This window comes from Myxine glutinosa, chromosome 12 (assembly GCF_964187855.1).
Source record: "Myxine glutinosa chromosome 12, kmMyxGlut1.1, whole genome shotgun sequence".
Taxonomy (NCBI): domain Eukaryota; kingdom Metazoa; phylum Chordata; class Myxini; order Myxiniformes; family Myxinidae; genus Myxine; species Myxine glutinosa.
In genome coordinates, this window is record NC_136272.1 from 88,489,287 (window position 1) to 88,506,420 (window position 17,134).

At 46.2% G+C, this 17,134-nt stretch overlaps 1 protein-coding gene across 2 annotated transcripts in view; it reads left to right on the plus strand.

Moving 5' to 3' along the window:
- Positions 1 to 17,134, plus strand: part of KNTC1 (kinetochore associated 1) — a 390,864-nt gene that overhangs the window by 273,613 nt on the left and 100,117 nt on the right. The window lies entirely within an intron of this gene.

Below are 17,134 nucleotides of genomic sequence, written 5' to 3' on the forward strand. Positions count from 1 at the left end.
GTAAAACATTGCTTCAAAAAGGGGACCAAAAAACAACAACAACCACGGTTCCCGAAAATGGCCTCTAAAATGGCCTTCACGGGAAAAATGGCCTCTAAAGGTGGTTATATATATATATTCATTATATTTGTTTCCCTCTTTTACATCTAGGATCATCCCTGGTACATTTTTGCATAAGTGGATAAAACACTAGTGGCGCATCCACAACCTTCTCCGTGAGCGATGTGATTGTTTCGTCTGCATGAAATGTTTCCAAAATCCGTCTTTTGCCATTTTTCGGGTTCGCACCCAAAATGCTGACACTTCCGTAGGAGAACATGGCCAGCCTTCAGCCCATGCCAATGTCAGACCTCCTAGAATAGTTACATTTGAAGGCCTTGTGATGTTTATTGCTGTTGGCCAAAAGTTATTTCTGTCTCTCCAACACATTCTGCCCCGCAACCACAGGGAACCATATAGCCCACCCTTACCCGATCATTCCTTGTCGTAGCTTGTCCTTGACCTTCATCAATGCCTCCCTCATGGTAAGTACAAGTTTGAAATTTACTCTCACACCTGCTGATTTCAACACTGTGTCTATCCTTTATGACACATCTGGCACAAAAGGCAAAACACAAAAACCTTTTGGTTGCTGTGACCAACCCTGTTTTTTGGGGCCACCAAGATTGCTTCCCATTTTGTTAACAATCTGTCTGTGGAGCCAGCCATTGGTCTTCAGGCTTCAGATTCTTTGAATATGTGGTCCATGGGTTGGCAAGAGTCAATATCCAGGCAATGGCCAATGTGAGTGTGTTCGTATAATACATAATTTATAATGGAAGATATGTTGGTGGAGACTTCTACCGTAGCTTATAGCCTCTGATCAAACTATGATTTGCCAATGGCCTGTAAACTGCAATGTTAAAACCTTTGGGAACCCTCATCACGATGGTGTCTCAGAAAGAGAGGGATCCTTTGTAGTTGAACCTGATGGAAGGAAAGGGTTTTCAAATAGCCTCATGGACAGTGTCAACCTCCTTGCTGGAACCAAGAACAAATATGTCCATGCTGTGACGGATGGGATAGTACGTTCCTCCAATTCCTCCATCACCATATTCACAACCACAGCAGACACAGAGGAGTCCATGGTGGTACTAAATACCTATTTGTAATATACTCCACGTAAAAACAATAGAAGTTGAGGAAAGGCAAGCGCTGAGCATTTGATGCATCTGTCGTGTTTAACATGCCCCCAGCCGATTTCCAACAATCATCCTTTACCAAGCGATGTCCAGCCACCTCGACACCTTCGCTTTGGTGAACAAGGATACGAATGACATCATCATTAACAACACTTATTCTCCATGCAGAGTGCTTGACAATGAGCCACGTTTCAACTTTTTCCATGGAGTGGTTTTGGGGATGTGGAGGTGCATCGTTTTTCCAAGATGGCCCCTGTACCACGTGACCCATGACATCATAATTATCATTAACATTTCTACAGGAGGAAGCGCTCCTATGGTGAAAATTTTGTGTCCATCGGAGTAACAGTTGCAGAGAATTTTTTTTTTCATGCTGATTGGATCAAGCATTGAACTTTTCAAATTATGACGTTATAATGAAGGCACCAATATCATCATTGACATATGTTATTCCCCATGGGGAGTACTTGACAATGAGCCATGTTTCAATTTTTTCCATCGAGCGGTTTCGGAGATGTAGAGGTGCAACGTTTTTCCAAGATGGTGTAAACCGTTGGCACATGAAGGAGGTCCTGACCATGACTGTCCATCCACATGGCCTATGACGTCCTAATTATCACTAAAAAATTATACAGGAGGAGGCGCTTTTACGGTGCAAGCTTTTGTCTCAATCGTACCAATGCTTGCCGCGAAAATGAATTTTTAAAATGCAGACATGTGTACATACACACGCTACTGATCGCTTAACCCCACTGAGTGGGTAATGCTGGTAAAGCAGGGTAATGAGTCTCAGTGAAATTCCTTTCTTGTGTACTTTAGGCTTGTGTACTTTCCACGCAAAGTATTGACATGGGCATTGAGGAAGTTAGGAGTGGAGGAATGGTTGATCAGAGTAGTGATGGCAATGTACAAAAGAGCGCGCACAGCTGTAAGGACATAGGACGGGAACAGTGGTGAGTTTGAGGTGAAGGTGGGAGTGCATCAGGGGTCGGTACTCAGTCCACTTCTATTTGTAGGTATGATGGAGGTGCTGGCTCAGAACGTAAAGGAGGGATTACCGTGGGAGTTGTTGAATGCAGATGATCTGGTGTTGATTGCGGAAAGTATGGATGGACTGAAGGAAAAGATGAACACGTGGAAGGAATGTATGGAGACAAAAGGTCTGGAGGTGAATATCGGAAAGACGAAGGCGATGGCAAGTGGTAAAGCATGTGGTGAGGTGGAAAGAAATGGGAAGTGGCCCTGTGCTGTGTGTAGGAAGGGTGTCGGAGTGAACTCCATTCAGTGTACAATGTGCGCTGAGTGGGTTCATCAAAAATGTAGTGGTCTGAGAGGGTCATTTACCAGTGTGGCAGCTACATTCAAATGTAAGGTGTGCACAGAGGGAGCTGCAGATGGAGGAAATGTTGAGTTGGATCTTGGAGACGGCGTGAAGCTGGAAGGTGTGAAAACATTTTGCTACCTCGGAGACATGCTGAATGGAGAAGGTGGATCAGACTCGGCAACGGTTGCTCGAGTGAGATGTGCATGGAAGAAGTTTCGGGAATTGATTGGCGTGCTGACAATGAGGGGAGTGTCGTTGAAGCTGAAGGGAAAGGTGTATGCTGCATGTGTGAGAAGTGTTATGATTTATGGGAGCGAGACATGGGTAATGAACGTAGAGCACCAAGGAAGGTTGGAAAGGGTGGAAATGCGAATGGTTCGACGGATGTGCGGAGTATCGTTGAGAGAGAGGAAGACAAATGATGAATTGCAAAAGATGATGGGAATAGAGCCTGTGATTGATGCTGTGAAGAGGAACAGGTTGAGATGGTTTGGTCATGTGTTGAGGAAGGATGAAAGTGACTGGTTGAGAAGAGTGATGGAAATGAATGTAGAAGGAAGTAGAAGACGGGGAAGACCGAGAAAGACTTGGCTGAAGATGGTGGAAGAAGAAATGCGGGAAAGGGGGTTAACAAGGAGAGATGCAGAAAATAGGGCAAAATGGAGAAGATTGTCATGGGGACCACAAGGCTAACCCCTGCTCTAGCAGGGAAAATGGCCTTTAAAATGCATGTTGTTGTTGTGTTGTTGTGTACTTTAGGCTGCCCGTATGCCCTGGAGGCAACTCTATTGCTGCTGTATATCAATCAGTTTGTATTGAGTAGCCGTCTACCTGTTCTTTTAATGTCAACGATCAGCGAGTTCAACATGCTTTCCTCCTTTTTAGTTTGATCAGAGGCTATAGGCTACGGTGGGTGTCTCCACCAACATATCTTCCATCCTTTCATGATATGCGTTATACGAACACAGTTGCATGTCTTTTGTCTGCTTGCACGATCGTCGTGTCGTCTATCTTCGGTAGCTCGTGTGCAAGGATCGTCATTGTACCCAGTTCAAATTACATTTGTTGCAAGCCAGGTGCAGAGGACGGAGTAAACCAGCAGCCTCACATGATCTCACCTCGTTGTTGGTGTTGTCAGAGTTCCATGATGGCAAAATCGACCCGGGATACAATGAGGTTATTTGGAATACCCAGATTCAAGTTTAGGCTTTTACACTGCAACTCAAGTTGAGGCCTTTATGTCATCGACCCATTTCGGTTTCTGTGTACCATTTACTTGGAAGGTTAATCATCCTTTGGTTCTGAATTGGACCTGCGTCCTGGATGGGACTTGTGGCACACCCAGATTTAACTCTCAAAGCAGTGAACTTGTTCTGATGGGGCTTCCCCGCCGATATTCTGTTGTTTTTTTTGTGAACGTGTGCCCTCTTCATTGTATTCATGCTTGTCGCACACTTGGAAGTCAAAGGTGAATTGTATCGGATGCCCATAGTAACTGGTCCGTAAGATTTGTGAGGCAATAATGACAGGCCGATGTATGCAAATCTCCCTTGACAGAGGGTCAGAGCTGTCTCACTTTACATATCTCATGCCTTCGATACGTGTGGCACCACACCCTGCTCACCAAACTCTCCTCCTATGGTATCCGTGGAAACCTCCACACATGGCTTAGCAACTTCCTCTGGTCGTAGTCAACGTGTGGCTCTGAATGGATTTCTCTCATCTCCCCCTTCCTGTTCAGGCTGGAGTTCCCCAAGGCAGTGTTCTGGGCCCTGTGCTATTTCTGGTCTTCATCAATGATCTCTCCGACTCTGGAAAATCCTCTCTATCTCTTTGCTGATGACTCCACTCTCTGCTGCTCCATTCCTCATCCCTCAGATTGGCAGGCAGCAGCCTCTTCACTCTCTGCAGACCTGGATAAAATCACAAACTGGTCAAACAAGTGGAACGTGTCTTTCAATCTTGACAAATCGCACACTCTCACTGTCTCTCCAAAGCCAGTTGCCTTTTATTTATTACCCTGCGCTCGAGAAGCGGAGTTAAGCAATCGGTTGCGTACGTGTGCCGTGTGCCGTGTCTGCATTTTTAAATTTCATTTTCTCTGCAATGGTTGGTCCGATTGACATGAAATTTTACCGTCGGAGCGCCTCTGTCTGTAGATTTCTTTTGCTTATTATGACGTCATAGGTCACGTAGTCCGGCCACAATCTTGGAAAAACGTTGCACCTCTATATCTCCCAAACCGCTTAATGGAAAAAAATTGAAACATAGCTCATTGTCAAGTACACCCCATGGGGAATAAGATATGTTAATGATTATGTCATTGGTGTCCCGATTATGACAATCATAATTTGACAAGTACAACGCTTGTTCTGATCACTATGAAAAATATTTTTTCCTCTGCAATTGTTTGTCCGATGAACACGAAATTTTCAGAATATGAGTGGCTCTTCCTGTAGAATTGTTCTAATGATAATTATGACGTGATTGGTCACGTGGTGCAAGTGCCGTCTTGGAAAAATCGAAAAAAGTTGCACCTCCATATCTCCGAAACCACTCCATGGAAAAAAAATTGAAATATGGCTCAATGTCAAGCACTCTCCTTGGGGAATAAGATATGTTAATGATGTCATCAGTACCGTAATAATGACGTCATCATTTGGCAAGTACAACGCTTGATTCGATCAGCATGAATTTTTTTCTCTGCAATTCTTGGACCGATTGACACGGAATTTTCACCATAGGAGCGCCTCCTCCTGTGGAATATTTTAATGATAACAAGCATTCTGAGTATTGCGCTGCAATGCATGTCCCCTACCGGCAGTCTGTCGTCTGGAAAACTGCTTGAATTATATAATTACCAACTTACTGTCTGAGGTAACTCGGCTAAAAATTATCCGATTTGCACCAAATAAAGTTCATGAATGGTTGCACAGACCCCTACCTCTCACTAAAAGGGGAAAAATAATGTAAATCAGAGTTAAAATAAGCCCGCAAGGTCGCTCCGTGGAGTAGCCTGCACGTATTGCACTGTGTGGATTATATAATTACCAACTCACCGTCTGAGGTAACTCGGCTAAAAATTATCCGATTTACACCAAATAAAGTTTATGAATGGTTGTACAGACCACAACTTCTCACTAAAAGTGGAAACAGAATGTAAATTGGAGTTGAAACAAGGAATATTAACAGCTTTGACTTACCGCACTCCAAATTATAGTCCGGAAAACTGTTGGGGAAATTACCAAAGTTCAAAGTGCCATAACTTTGTCAAAAACGATCGAAACGTCGTGAAGTTCGAACTTGATCTGTAACTTATCATGAGGAAACCATGTACCAAGTTTGAAATCATTAGCATCAAGAGTTTAGAAAAAAAAAGTCCAGAAAGCTGTTCTTTGTGTGACGGACTGACGGACAGAGGGACGGCGTGCAAACCTATAGTCCCCTCCGGTGTACACCGGTAGGGGACTCATAAGGCGTCATAGTTCAGCGGTAAAGGCGCCATCTTGCAAAAACCGAAAAACTTTGCCCCTCTATATCTTCGACCTTGCTCCATGGAAAAAATTGAAACATGGCTCATTGTCAAGTACTCCCCATGGGGAATAAGATATGTTAATGATGATGTCATCGGTGCCTTCATTATGACTTCATAATTCAACAAGTACAATGCTTAATTCGATAAGTAATGAAAATTTTTCTTTCATAGCCTCTAAACCTCTAAAATGGCCTCTAAACGGTGGTTTTTTTATAGCAACTGTTGGTCCGATGGACACGAAACCTTCACCATATGAGTGCCTCCCATATAATTTTTTTTAATGATAATTATGACATCATAGGTCACGTTTGGAGACCATAATTTGGAGGTCATAATTTGGAGAAGGTGGATCAGACTCGGCAACGGTTGCAAGAGTGAGATGCGCATGGAATAGGTTTTGGGAACTGGGTGGCGTGCTGATGAGGAGGGGAGTGTCGTTGAAGCTGATGGGAAAGGTGTATGCTGCATGTGTGAGAAGTGTTGTGATTTATGGGAGCGAGACATGGGTAATATATATATATATTTTTGTATACTGAATCGAGGCTCGTGAAAGAGATAACATTTACTTCACAAACAAATCAACCAGACAAATAAAATACCCAAAAAGAGGGAGCGGAAGACAAGATGGGGAGAGAAGGGGAAGCACACAAACACAACATCCGAGACCAGGGAGATGTGTGGAAGGGAGAGGGCCGGGGGGGAGGAGGCATGGGAAGGGGGGGGGGGCGGTGGAGGGAGAAGTATAAAACACAAGGACACCAAGGACTTCCAGGACAGAAGTTGGTATTTCAAAAAAGTGGAATTGGGGTGAAATTAGCGGGGGTAGAAAAGATCAAGGTTTTGGATGGGGGAAGATAAGAGATGGTGGTGAACAGCTGTTTTAAAGACCTGGAGGGTGGAGTGGGATTGAAGAGAGTGAGGGAGTTTGTTCCAGAGGCGGAAGCAAAGAGGAATGAAAGAGTGAAGGTGAATAGATAGTCTTGATTTTGGCAGTTTAATCATAAGAGGGTTGCTGGCAGATCTTGTGCGACCTGCAGGAATATTTGGGGTACAGAGTACAGAGAGAGCTGGGAGAGCAAGGCTGGAGAGGAGTTGGCAGAAGACAGAAAGAGGGGAGGGAGAAGTATAAAACAGCAACGTAGAGCAGCAACGAAGGCTGGAAAGGGTGGAAATGTGAATGGTTCGGTGGATGTGCAGAGTATCGTTGAGAGAGAGGAAGACAAATGATGAATTGCGAAAGATGATGGGAATAGAGCCTGTGATTGATGCTGTGAAGAGGAACAGGTTGAGATGGTTTGGTCATGTGTTGAGGAAGGCTGAAAGTGACTGGTTGAGAAGAGTGATGGAAATGAATGTAGAAGCAAGTAGAGGACGGGGAAGACCGAGAAAGACTTGGCTAAAGATGGTGGAAGAAGAAATGCGGGCAAGGGGGTTAACAAGGAGAGATGCAGAAAATAGGGCAAAATGGAGAAGATTGTCATGGGGACCGCAAGGCTAACCCCCACTCTAGCAGGTAAAATGGCCTTAAAATGCATGTTGTTGTTGTGTTGTATAGGTCACGTAGTACAGGTGCCATCTTGGAAAAAACAAAAAACTTTGCACCTCAATATCTCGGAAACCTCGACATGGAAAACAAGAAAGAGCAATCAGAGATCGCAGACCCTCACCAGGATTTGTTTGTGTTTTTTTAAGGCTTTTGTGTCAAAACAAATATGGCGGCCGAAACATGTGACCGATCAATGCAAATCTTTAACTAATTAATCAACTACCCATGGGAAATATAGTTTGATAAAAGTGACATCATCAGTCACTGGTCTGGCAGACATATTGGATAAAAAAAACAACCTTAAATACAGAGGAGTTGTCTTGCACCAAGTCCTTCTCAAGACTGCTCAATACAAGGTCTGTGCCTGTTCTTATGTGTAATGCTTTTGCCCTTACACGAGCCTTGACTCTGTATCCAAAAAAAAAAAACAATAAATGGAAGAATTTCCATCCTGTTGCTTGTATTAGCTGCCTTGCTTTCAAACCCAGCATGTGGGGTCTGAAGCAGAGGGATTTAGGAAGCAGTGGTGTTTGAATCGTAGCTGTGCCTTGGTCACTTTAGTTCTTTCCAGAAGTTCAGTGTAAATATGGCATTGTTTGGCTGTGCTCTACCCGTGGCCTTCGCCAGCAATTCCAAGTAAAGATTTGTGGTTGGGAATAAAATCGCATGGATCCATATTGAGTTGTTCAACCTTTCATTGAACAACGTAACAACATTACAGTCAAAACTGCTTTAAGCAACCACCAAAGGGAAATGGTGAAAGTGACCGCTTAAGACAGATGGCCACTTAAAAGAGATTTAAAAAAAATAATAGACACAGCCAAAAAATGGTGCAATAAAAGAATATTTATTCCAGTTTGATGTACTTCCAGCGGATAAAGCACAATCACAATCACAAAAAGCAATTGTTTGTTTTTGTAAGCACTGGCTGTAAGCACTGGTGCCCTTTGCATGAAATGTGTTCTCTGTGTATCCCGTAAAAAGAGTCCCGTTTCATCCATGTTAAAAATATCCCCAAGTGGATAGTTCTTACAAATGTCCGGTAACTTTGCCTTTCAATCGTCAACAGCAGCACTGTTCACGTCACCTAATTCTCGACTCATTTTCCTGAATGCCATGTTGTGCCACCGATGGAAGCTCTCCAACCACGGATTTGAGGTCTCGAAGGTTGAATTTCCCAAATCGGGAGCAATTTTAAACCCTACTCTTGCAGTAGCGGCCTGGTAATAATAATAATAATAATAACTAGAACTGCCACTTTAAAACTGCTGGCAGTGATGACCGGTTTACTCGCACCCACTTTTGATGCAACCCCACTGTTGATACAACCCCACTTTTGATACAACCCCACTTTTGATAGAACCCCACTTTTGATACAACCCCACTTGTGATACAACCCCACTTTCATTGGACATGCTTTGACACAACCCCCTTGGATACAACCCCGACACACACACACACACACACACACACACACACACACACACACACACACACACACACACACACACACACACATCCCCCCTACCCCCTCCCACACACACACCCACACCCCTCCCCCCACACGCACACCCCTCCACACACACACACACACACACCAACCCCCCCCCCCCCCTCCACATACACAAACACACCCCACCCCCAACACACACACACACACACACACATCCACACCCACACACAAACACACATATCCACACACACACCCACACACAAACACCCCCACACCCCTCCCTCCACACACCCACACATATCCACACAAACGCACATCCCCTTCCACCCCACCCCCTCCCCCACATACACACACACACACAAACACACGCACACATCTCTACACCCCCCCCCCCCCCCACCCCAACACACACACATGCACACACAAATCCCCCCACCCCTAACACACCCCTCCCCCCATACGCACACCCCTCTAAACACACACACACACACACCAACCCCCCCCCCCCCACCTACACACACACACACACACATATCCCCCCACCCCTAACACACACACAAACACACGCATACATCCCCCCACCCCCAACACACACACACACACACGCACACACACAACACACACACATACACACACACATCCCCCCTACCCCCACCCACACCCCTCCCCCCAAACACACACACGTCACACACACACACACCAACCCCCCCCCCCCCACCTACACACACACATCCCTCCACCCCCACACACACACATCCCCCCTACACACACACACACATACACCCCACCCCCAACACACACACACACACACACATATCCACACACACACACACACAAACACGCGCACACACCTCCCCCCACACGCACACACATATCCAGACAAATGCACAACCCCCTCCCCCCACCCCCCAAGACACATCCCACACACACATCCCCTGACACATACCCCCACACCCCCCCCCCCCCCCCCCCCACACACACACATCCCCACACACACACACATTCCCCCTACCCCCCACCCACATACACACACATACACACACACAAACACATGCACACGTCCTCCCACCCCCACCCCCCACACACACACACACACACACACACACACACACACACACACACACACACACACACACACACACACACACATATCCCCCCACCCCTAACACACACACATGCACACATCCCTCCCACCCCCAACACACACACACACAAACACACACACATACCCCCCCCCCCCACCCCTAACACACACACAAACACATGCACACATCCCCCCACCCCCCCCCAAGCCTAACACACATGCACACACACACACAAACACCCGCACACCCCTCCCCCCACACACACACACGCTTATTTTTCAAGATATGCAGGTTGCAATGTCAGACATATATATGGTGGTGGCCATCTTGGATTTGACGTGGTGACCCAATTTTCAATAGCGTTCTTCCTTATGCCTAGATACACCCACGCACCAAATTAGAAGTTGGTTCTTTGCTTATTTTTCAAGATATTCCGCTCACAAAGTTCAGACATAGATATGGTGGCGGCCATCTTGGATTTTGACGTGGCGACCCAATTTACGATAGCGTTCTTCCTTATGCCTAGATACACCCACACACCAAATTAGAAGTTGGTGCTTTGCTTATTTTTCAAGATATTCCGCTCACAAGGTTCAGACATATATATGGTGGCGGCCATCTTGGATTTTGACGTGGCGACCCAATTTTCGATAGCGTTCTTCCTTGTGCCTAGGTACACCCACACACCAAATTAGACGTTGCTACTTCGCTTATTTTTCAGGATATGCAGGTTGCAAGGTCAGACATATATATGGTGGCGGCCATCTTGGATTTTGACGTGGCGACCCAATTTTCGATAGCGTTCTTCCTTGTGCCTAGATACACCCACACACCAAATTAGAAGTTGCTACTTTGCTTATTTTTCAAGATATGCAGGTTGCAAGGTTCAGACATACATGGTGGTGGCCATCTTGGATTTTGCAGTGGCGACCCAATTTTCAATAGCTGGCGCATGCGCAGATGGGTTGCACTGCGATGCCACTGAAAAGCGACTGAGAAAACCGCGCATGCGCAGATCGCGGACATGATTCATTTCGATTTCTATCTTTATTTAATTTCCGAAAAGACGTCTGCATTCGAAAATCGCGTGATGACGTCACGACGTAAATGCATTTCTTCATATAACTTCAGATCGGCTGGATGGATCTTGACGAAATAAACGGCATCGTGTAGGGCATTTATTTGCGCAAATTTCAAGACTAATTACGACCATGACAGCCATTTCCTTCTCGCACAGCACCAAACATTCTAATGCATCAATCCCGCCAACCCTGCGCATGCGCAGGTGGTGCAACGAAGCACTTACACGCTGAAAAAATCGTGCATGCGCAAATGGTCGCGCTGGAGCGCAAGGTCACGTGTGGACGCGTACGTAATATGTGGATGGATGTTTGCACATGCGCAAATGGGCCACTGTATTTTCGTGTATTACGTACGCGCCTTGATGGGCTTACTTTCAGTGAAATACGATCGAGTTAAAAATAGTCAGAATTTGAGCAAATCTGTTTCATTCGTTTGTTAATATGCCTCATCTATTGACAAATCTGCAATTATAATTTTTTTTGAAGTTCAAATGACCGCGGGAGATCGCGTTATCGTGAGCACGTTCTGGAAAGACAAAATGGTGTGTTTCTTCTTCTTTCAACAATAAAGACTTATAGCTTCGTGACCGTACATCCAATCATCTTGAAAGTTTGCACACTTGTTTCGCTTGATGAGAGCCACATTGCATTAAAAATTCAAGTCGATCCATGCAGTGGTTCAAGAGTTACAAGCTTTTTAAAATTTAAACTTCCATTATTTATTGCGGCCAAACCATGTGACTTATCAAAACGTCTCAAGTAACGATGAAACATCCCCCCATGAGGAACATTTGTGTAAAGTTTCCACTCGATATCTCCACACATTATGGAGGTGATTCCATTCCTAGTTTGAAATTTTAAAACGTCATAACTCTGAAACCACGTGTCGGATGACGTCGTGCTCGCTGACTTTTTTGTTCGTCATGGGTATGCGAATATGCATGCCAAGTTTGGGCTCGATCCGTTCAGCCGTTGCGGAGAAAAAGGGTTTTTGTGTTTTTTCACGGAAAACAAGATGGCGGCCGAACCATGTGACGTATGACTTCGAAAATTTTCGCATTCTGAGTTTTTTTTAACGAAGCATCTGGGGAAAAAATCCCATTTTCGGGGGAGAAAATTTTTTGTTTGACGAATTCTTACCTCTTAACGTTAGCATTTTTAATATACTCGATACACATGTCTTTTGTTCCCATTGAAGAGTTCTTTAGAATGAGCCATTCCTCAAATTTTTCCATTGAGCCGTTGCGGAGATAGAGGGGAAAAGTTGAATTTGTTTTACAAGATGGCGCCCACACCACGTGACCTATGACGTCATAATTAGCATGAAAAAATTCTAGGAGCCGAGAGGATCATTTGATGAAAATTTCCTGTCAATCCGACCAGCGGTTGCTGAGAACATTAATTATGAAGTTTTCGGAGGTGCAAAATAGGGCGGAAGAATAACAATAATAAGAAAAACTCTAGCAGTAATAATAGGTTACTCTCCATTTATGGAGAGTAAACCTAATAATACATTTCTTTTATATAGCGCTTTTCAAGAAGCCCAAAGGCGCTTTGACAGAGTACAAAAAAAAAAAGTGCAAAAAGACAAAAATCAATAGGTAAATTAATCAAAGCAAAAGGAAGGAGAAGGAGAAGAGATAGTCAGGGGTTAAATGCTGTGGGTTAAATGTTGAATGCAGTGTTGAACAGGTGGGTCTTGAGTGATGTTTTGAATGTGGTGAGTGAGGAGGAGTCTCTGATGGTGTGAGGTCGTGAGTTCCAGAGGGTGGGAGCAGCGATGGAGAAGGCCCTGTCCCCCCAGGATCTGAATTTGGTCCGCGTGGGGGGTCAGGAGGTTAGTACCAGCAGAGAGCGGAGGTTGCGGGTGGGAGTGTGTCTGGAGAGGAGGTCAGCCAGGTAGGATGGGGCCAGGTTATGGAGGGCTTTGTAGGTCAAGAGGAGGATTTTATACTGGATTCTCTGGGGGATGGGGAGCCAGTGAAGCTTGTAAAGGACGGGGGTGATGTGGTCATGGGTCCGGGAATGGGTGAGTAGACGGGCAGCGGAGTTCTGAATGTATTGGAGTTTATTGGTGATTATTGAGGGTGAACCATAGAGGAGGCTGTTGCAGTAGTCCAGACAGGAGGTGATGAAGGCGTGGATGAGGGTTTCTGCAGCTGTGGAGTAGAGGGATGGACGGAGACGGGCGATGTTTTTCAGGTGAAAGAAGGCTGTCTTTGTGATCTGTTTAGTTAGTGTATTTGTCGAAGGAGGGGGTTTGGTCAAAGATGATGCCAAGATTCCGGATGTGAGGGGAGGTGGATACTGGGAAACCGTCGATGTTGAGGGCAAAGTTATGGGTGGATTTGGTGAGCGTTTTTGGGCCAATGATGATTATTTCAGATTTAACATAGTTAAGTTTGAGGAAGTTGATTTGAAGCCAGGATTTTATTTCAGTGATGCAGTTTGTCAGGATAGAGTGGGTGGCGGTGGAGATGCACTTGGTGGAGATGAAAAGCTGGATGTCATCGGCGAAGCAGTGGAATTGGAGACCATGACGGCGGATTAAGTGACCAAGGGGGGACAGGTACAGGATGAAGAGGAGGGGGCCAAGAACTGAACCTTGGGGGAGGGGAGCAGTGGGGGATTTGCAGTTATTGATGGAGATGAACTGACGTCTGTCGGAGAGGTATGATTTGATCCAAGAGAGGGCAGTGCCGGTAATGTTAACGGTGGTTTCAAGTCGGGTGAGGAGGATGGTGTGATTGATGGTGTCAAAGGCGGCGCTGAGGTCGAGGAGGATGAGAATGTTGAGGTTGCCAGCGTCAGAGGAGAGGAGAAGGTCGTTGGTGATTTTGAGGAGAGCAGTTTCAGTACTGTGGTTGGAGCGGAATCCGGATTGGAATGTTTCATACAGGTTATTGGCAGAGAGGTGATGTTTGAGTTGAGTGGCTACAGCGCGTTCCAAAACTTTTGACAGAAAGGGTAGGTTGGAGATGGGTCTAAAGTTGTTTAGGGTGTCAGGGTTGAGTCCAGGTTTTTTCAGAATGGGGGTAACAGCAGCAATTTTGAGGGATGGTGGGATAATGCCTGTAGACAGGGAGGAGTTCATTGTTGCAGTGATAAGTGGAGAGAGAGCAGGAAGGGAGGCCTTGACAAAGCTGGAGGGGATGGGGTCAAGAGTGCAGGTAGCAGTTTTCATTCCTATGAGGAGTTCAGAGAGGTCAGTAGGGGAGACTGGGGAGAACTGAGACAGGGGTTGGCAGGATAAGGGGGGGCAGGTGGTTTGAGGGGGAGCAGGTGCAGTGGTGGTTAAGCTGCTGTCGATGTTGTCAATTTTGCTTTGGAAGAATGAAAGGAACGAGATGCAGTTGTCTACTGTGAATGACTGGGTGGTGGTGTCCAGGGGGCTGAGGAGTTTGTTTATTGTAGAGAAGAGTGCTTTTGGGTTTCCAGAGCCAGAGTGGATAATTTGAGAGTAGTAGGCGGTGCGGGAGAGGGCATCTTTGTCGTGATGTAGGTGGTCCTTGTAGGCTTGGGAGTGAATTGTGAGACCTGTTTTATTGCAGAGTCTTTCAAGTTGGCGAGCACGAATTTTCATCAGGCGGAGTTCAGGGGTAAACCAGGGAGCAGAATGGGTGAAAGAAACTGTTTTGGTTTTTATAGGTGCAAGCTGGTCAAGGCAGGAGGAGAGAGTGTGGTTGTCATAGCCAGTGAGGTCAGAAGGGGTGTGGAGGTCAACGAAGGGAGAAGTGGACATTTTTTCAGAGGGGGTGGATGAGAATGAGGTAGGTGAAAGAGCGTTTAGCTTACGGAAGTTGATAGTGCGATAATGCCTTGGTGCTGGGGTGGGGATGTTGATGGTCATAGTGATGGCTAAGTGGTCAGAGAGGGTGATATCGGAGCCAGAGAGATGGTGCAAAATTAATCCAGTAGAGCAGACAAGGTCCAGAATGTGCCCACGGTTATGGGTAGGAAAGTTGACATGTTGAGCGAGGTTAAAGCAGGTGAGTAAATGAGTGAAGTCAGTGGTTATTGTGGAGTCAGTGGAGTCCATGTGGATATTGAAATCACTGAGGAGGAGGATTGAGGGGGAGAGGGAACAGAGCTGGGTCAGAAAGTAGGAGAAGTCAGACAGGAATGATGGGTGTGGTTTGGGAGGGTGGTAGACGACAGCCATGACTGACTGCGTGTGACCAGAGAGTTTAAAAGCCAGGTGTTCAAATGATGGAGCAGATGAGATGGAGATGAGGCTGGTCTTGATGTCCTGTCGGTGAATTACGGCAATTCCACCACCGCGGCCCTCCGAGCGTGGTTTATTGATGTAAGAATATCCATTGGGTGTAGTGAGGTTGAGTGAGAAGTAGTCCAGTGGTTGTTGCCAGGTTTCAGTGAGACAGAGAAAGTCCAGTTTATTTTCCAGAATGTAGTCGTTCAGGATGAGGCTTTTGTTGTTGAAGACCGGGTATTGAACAGGGTGAGCTTGATGTTGCTTTGTACGGTGGGGATGAACTCAGGTGATTTCGCCAGGGTTAGCAGACAGGAGGTGCGATCGTGTGCGTTGCTGTGACCAGGTGCGCTGGGACGATGAGTGGGAGTGCACTGAGCCGACCAGAGTATGGGAATGAAGTGACCTGTTTGTAAGTAAACAAGTAAGTAATGTTGATATTGTTATGTCGGTGGGGTGGAGATGGCTTTAGACCAGGTAGATTTGTGTCGGTAGCATAATCTGACTGGCATGAAGAAGAATAACCACCACCATGTAATAAGTAGAGGACCTGTTTAGCCCGAATGTCGGATGAAGTTGTATATTTGTCCCCTTCACGAGGGGGTGGGGCATGTTATTTAGCTCGGGGATTAGGTTAAGTAATTCCTTCTACGTCGTTCCCTATGTGATTTACCCCTTTGTCTCTTTTGGCACCGCACCACACGTCGGGCCAGAATCCCACATTTAAACGCCCTAATAATAAAACCTACCGGAAGCCAGGCATCAAGCACTAGGGCTGACAATCCCGACTTGGCAGGCACACATAGCTCAAGCAGGCCGAGGACATGCCCCGAGTAGCCGTGATTGGCCAGGGCTCTTGATTGACAAGGAAGGCCGGAGTAAGAAGGGACTCACTGATTGGTGGAGGGAAGGACGAGTGGGAAGCATTTGGCTGATTGGAAGAGAAGCACCGGGGAATCAGAGGATGGCGTGTAAACTGGTTGGCGCGCACGGACATCTGGCTTCTCGTGCTGGATGTCAAAGTGGACGGTTGTGCTTGCTCGCTGCAAGTCGGCTTGTTCATGTAAACGTCGCATTGCGAGACTTTGCTGGTGGACGTGAGGCGGAAGAGCCGCGGATGGAGAGCTGCAGTTTTCCAGGCAGGAACAACGCGTGGACGAGCGCTGCTGGGCTGCAGCGTGACGAGGTGCGGCATAAAGAACGAGGGCGCCTTGAGGCCTGGATCCACGCACGGACTTCGCGCCAAGGCATGTTCCCGCGCACGGACCTCCGGGACCCGTTCGCGGACTGACGAGACCAGCTGATTGAGTTAAGTCCACCACATAAATCACGCCATTATTTTCCAGTTCTTTCAACCCTTTTGTCTGTTTGGTTCTGTGTGCGGCAGCGCTCCATACCACCGATAGGAAATTTATTTATCGTTGCGCTTTTCATTGTCCCGGCATTCTGTTTTAATAAACCTGTTTATTTTTGTACATTTTTAAACCAGTTCGTTTGAGTTTATTTTCGGCAGGTTCGGGAACTGCCGGCGGGAGCACAGGTAAGCGCTTCAGTTTTCCCCTTCTCTTTCTTCCTCCGCCGCATATATACACAAAGAATTAAGTTAAGCACCCCCCCCGTTTTTTTACAACCTCGCACATTACAAGTTTGTTGTCGTCAAAACAGTGTAATATACCCATGATATTGCTATATTTTCTGGAGAAGTGATATTATGGTCA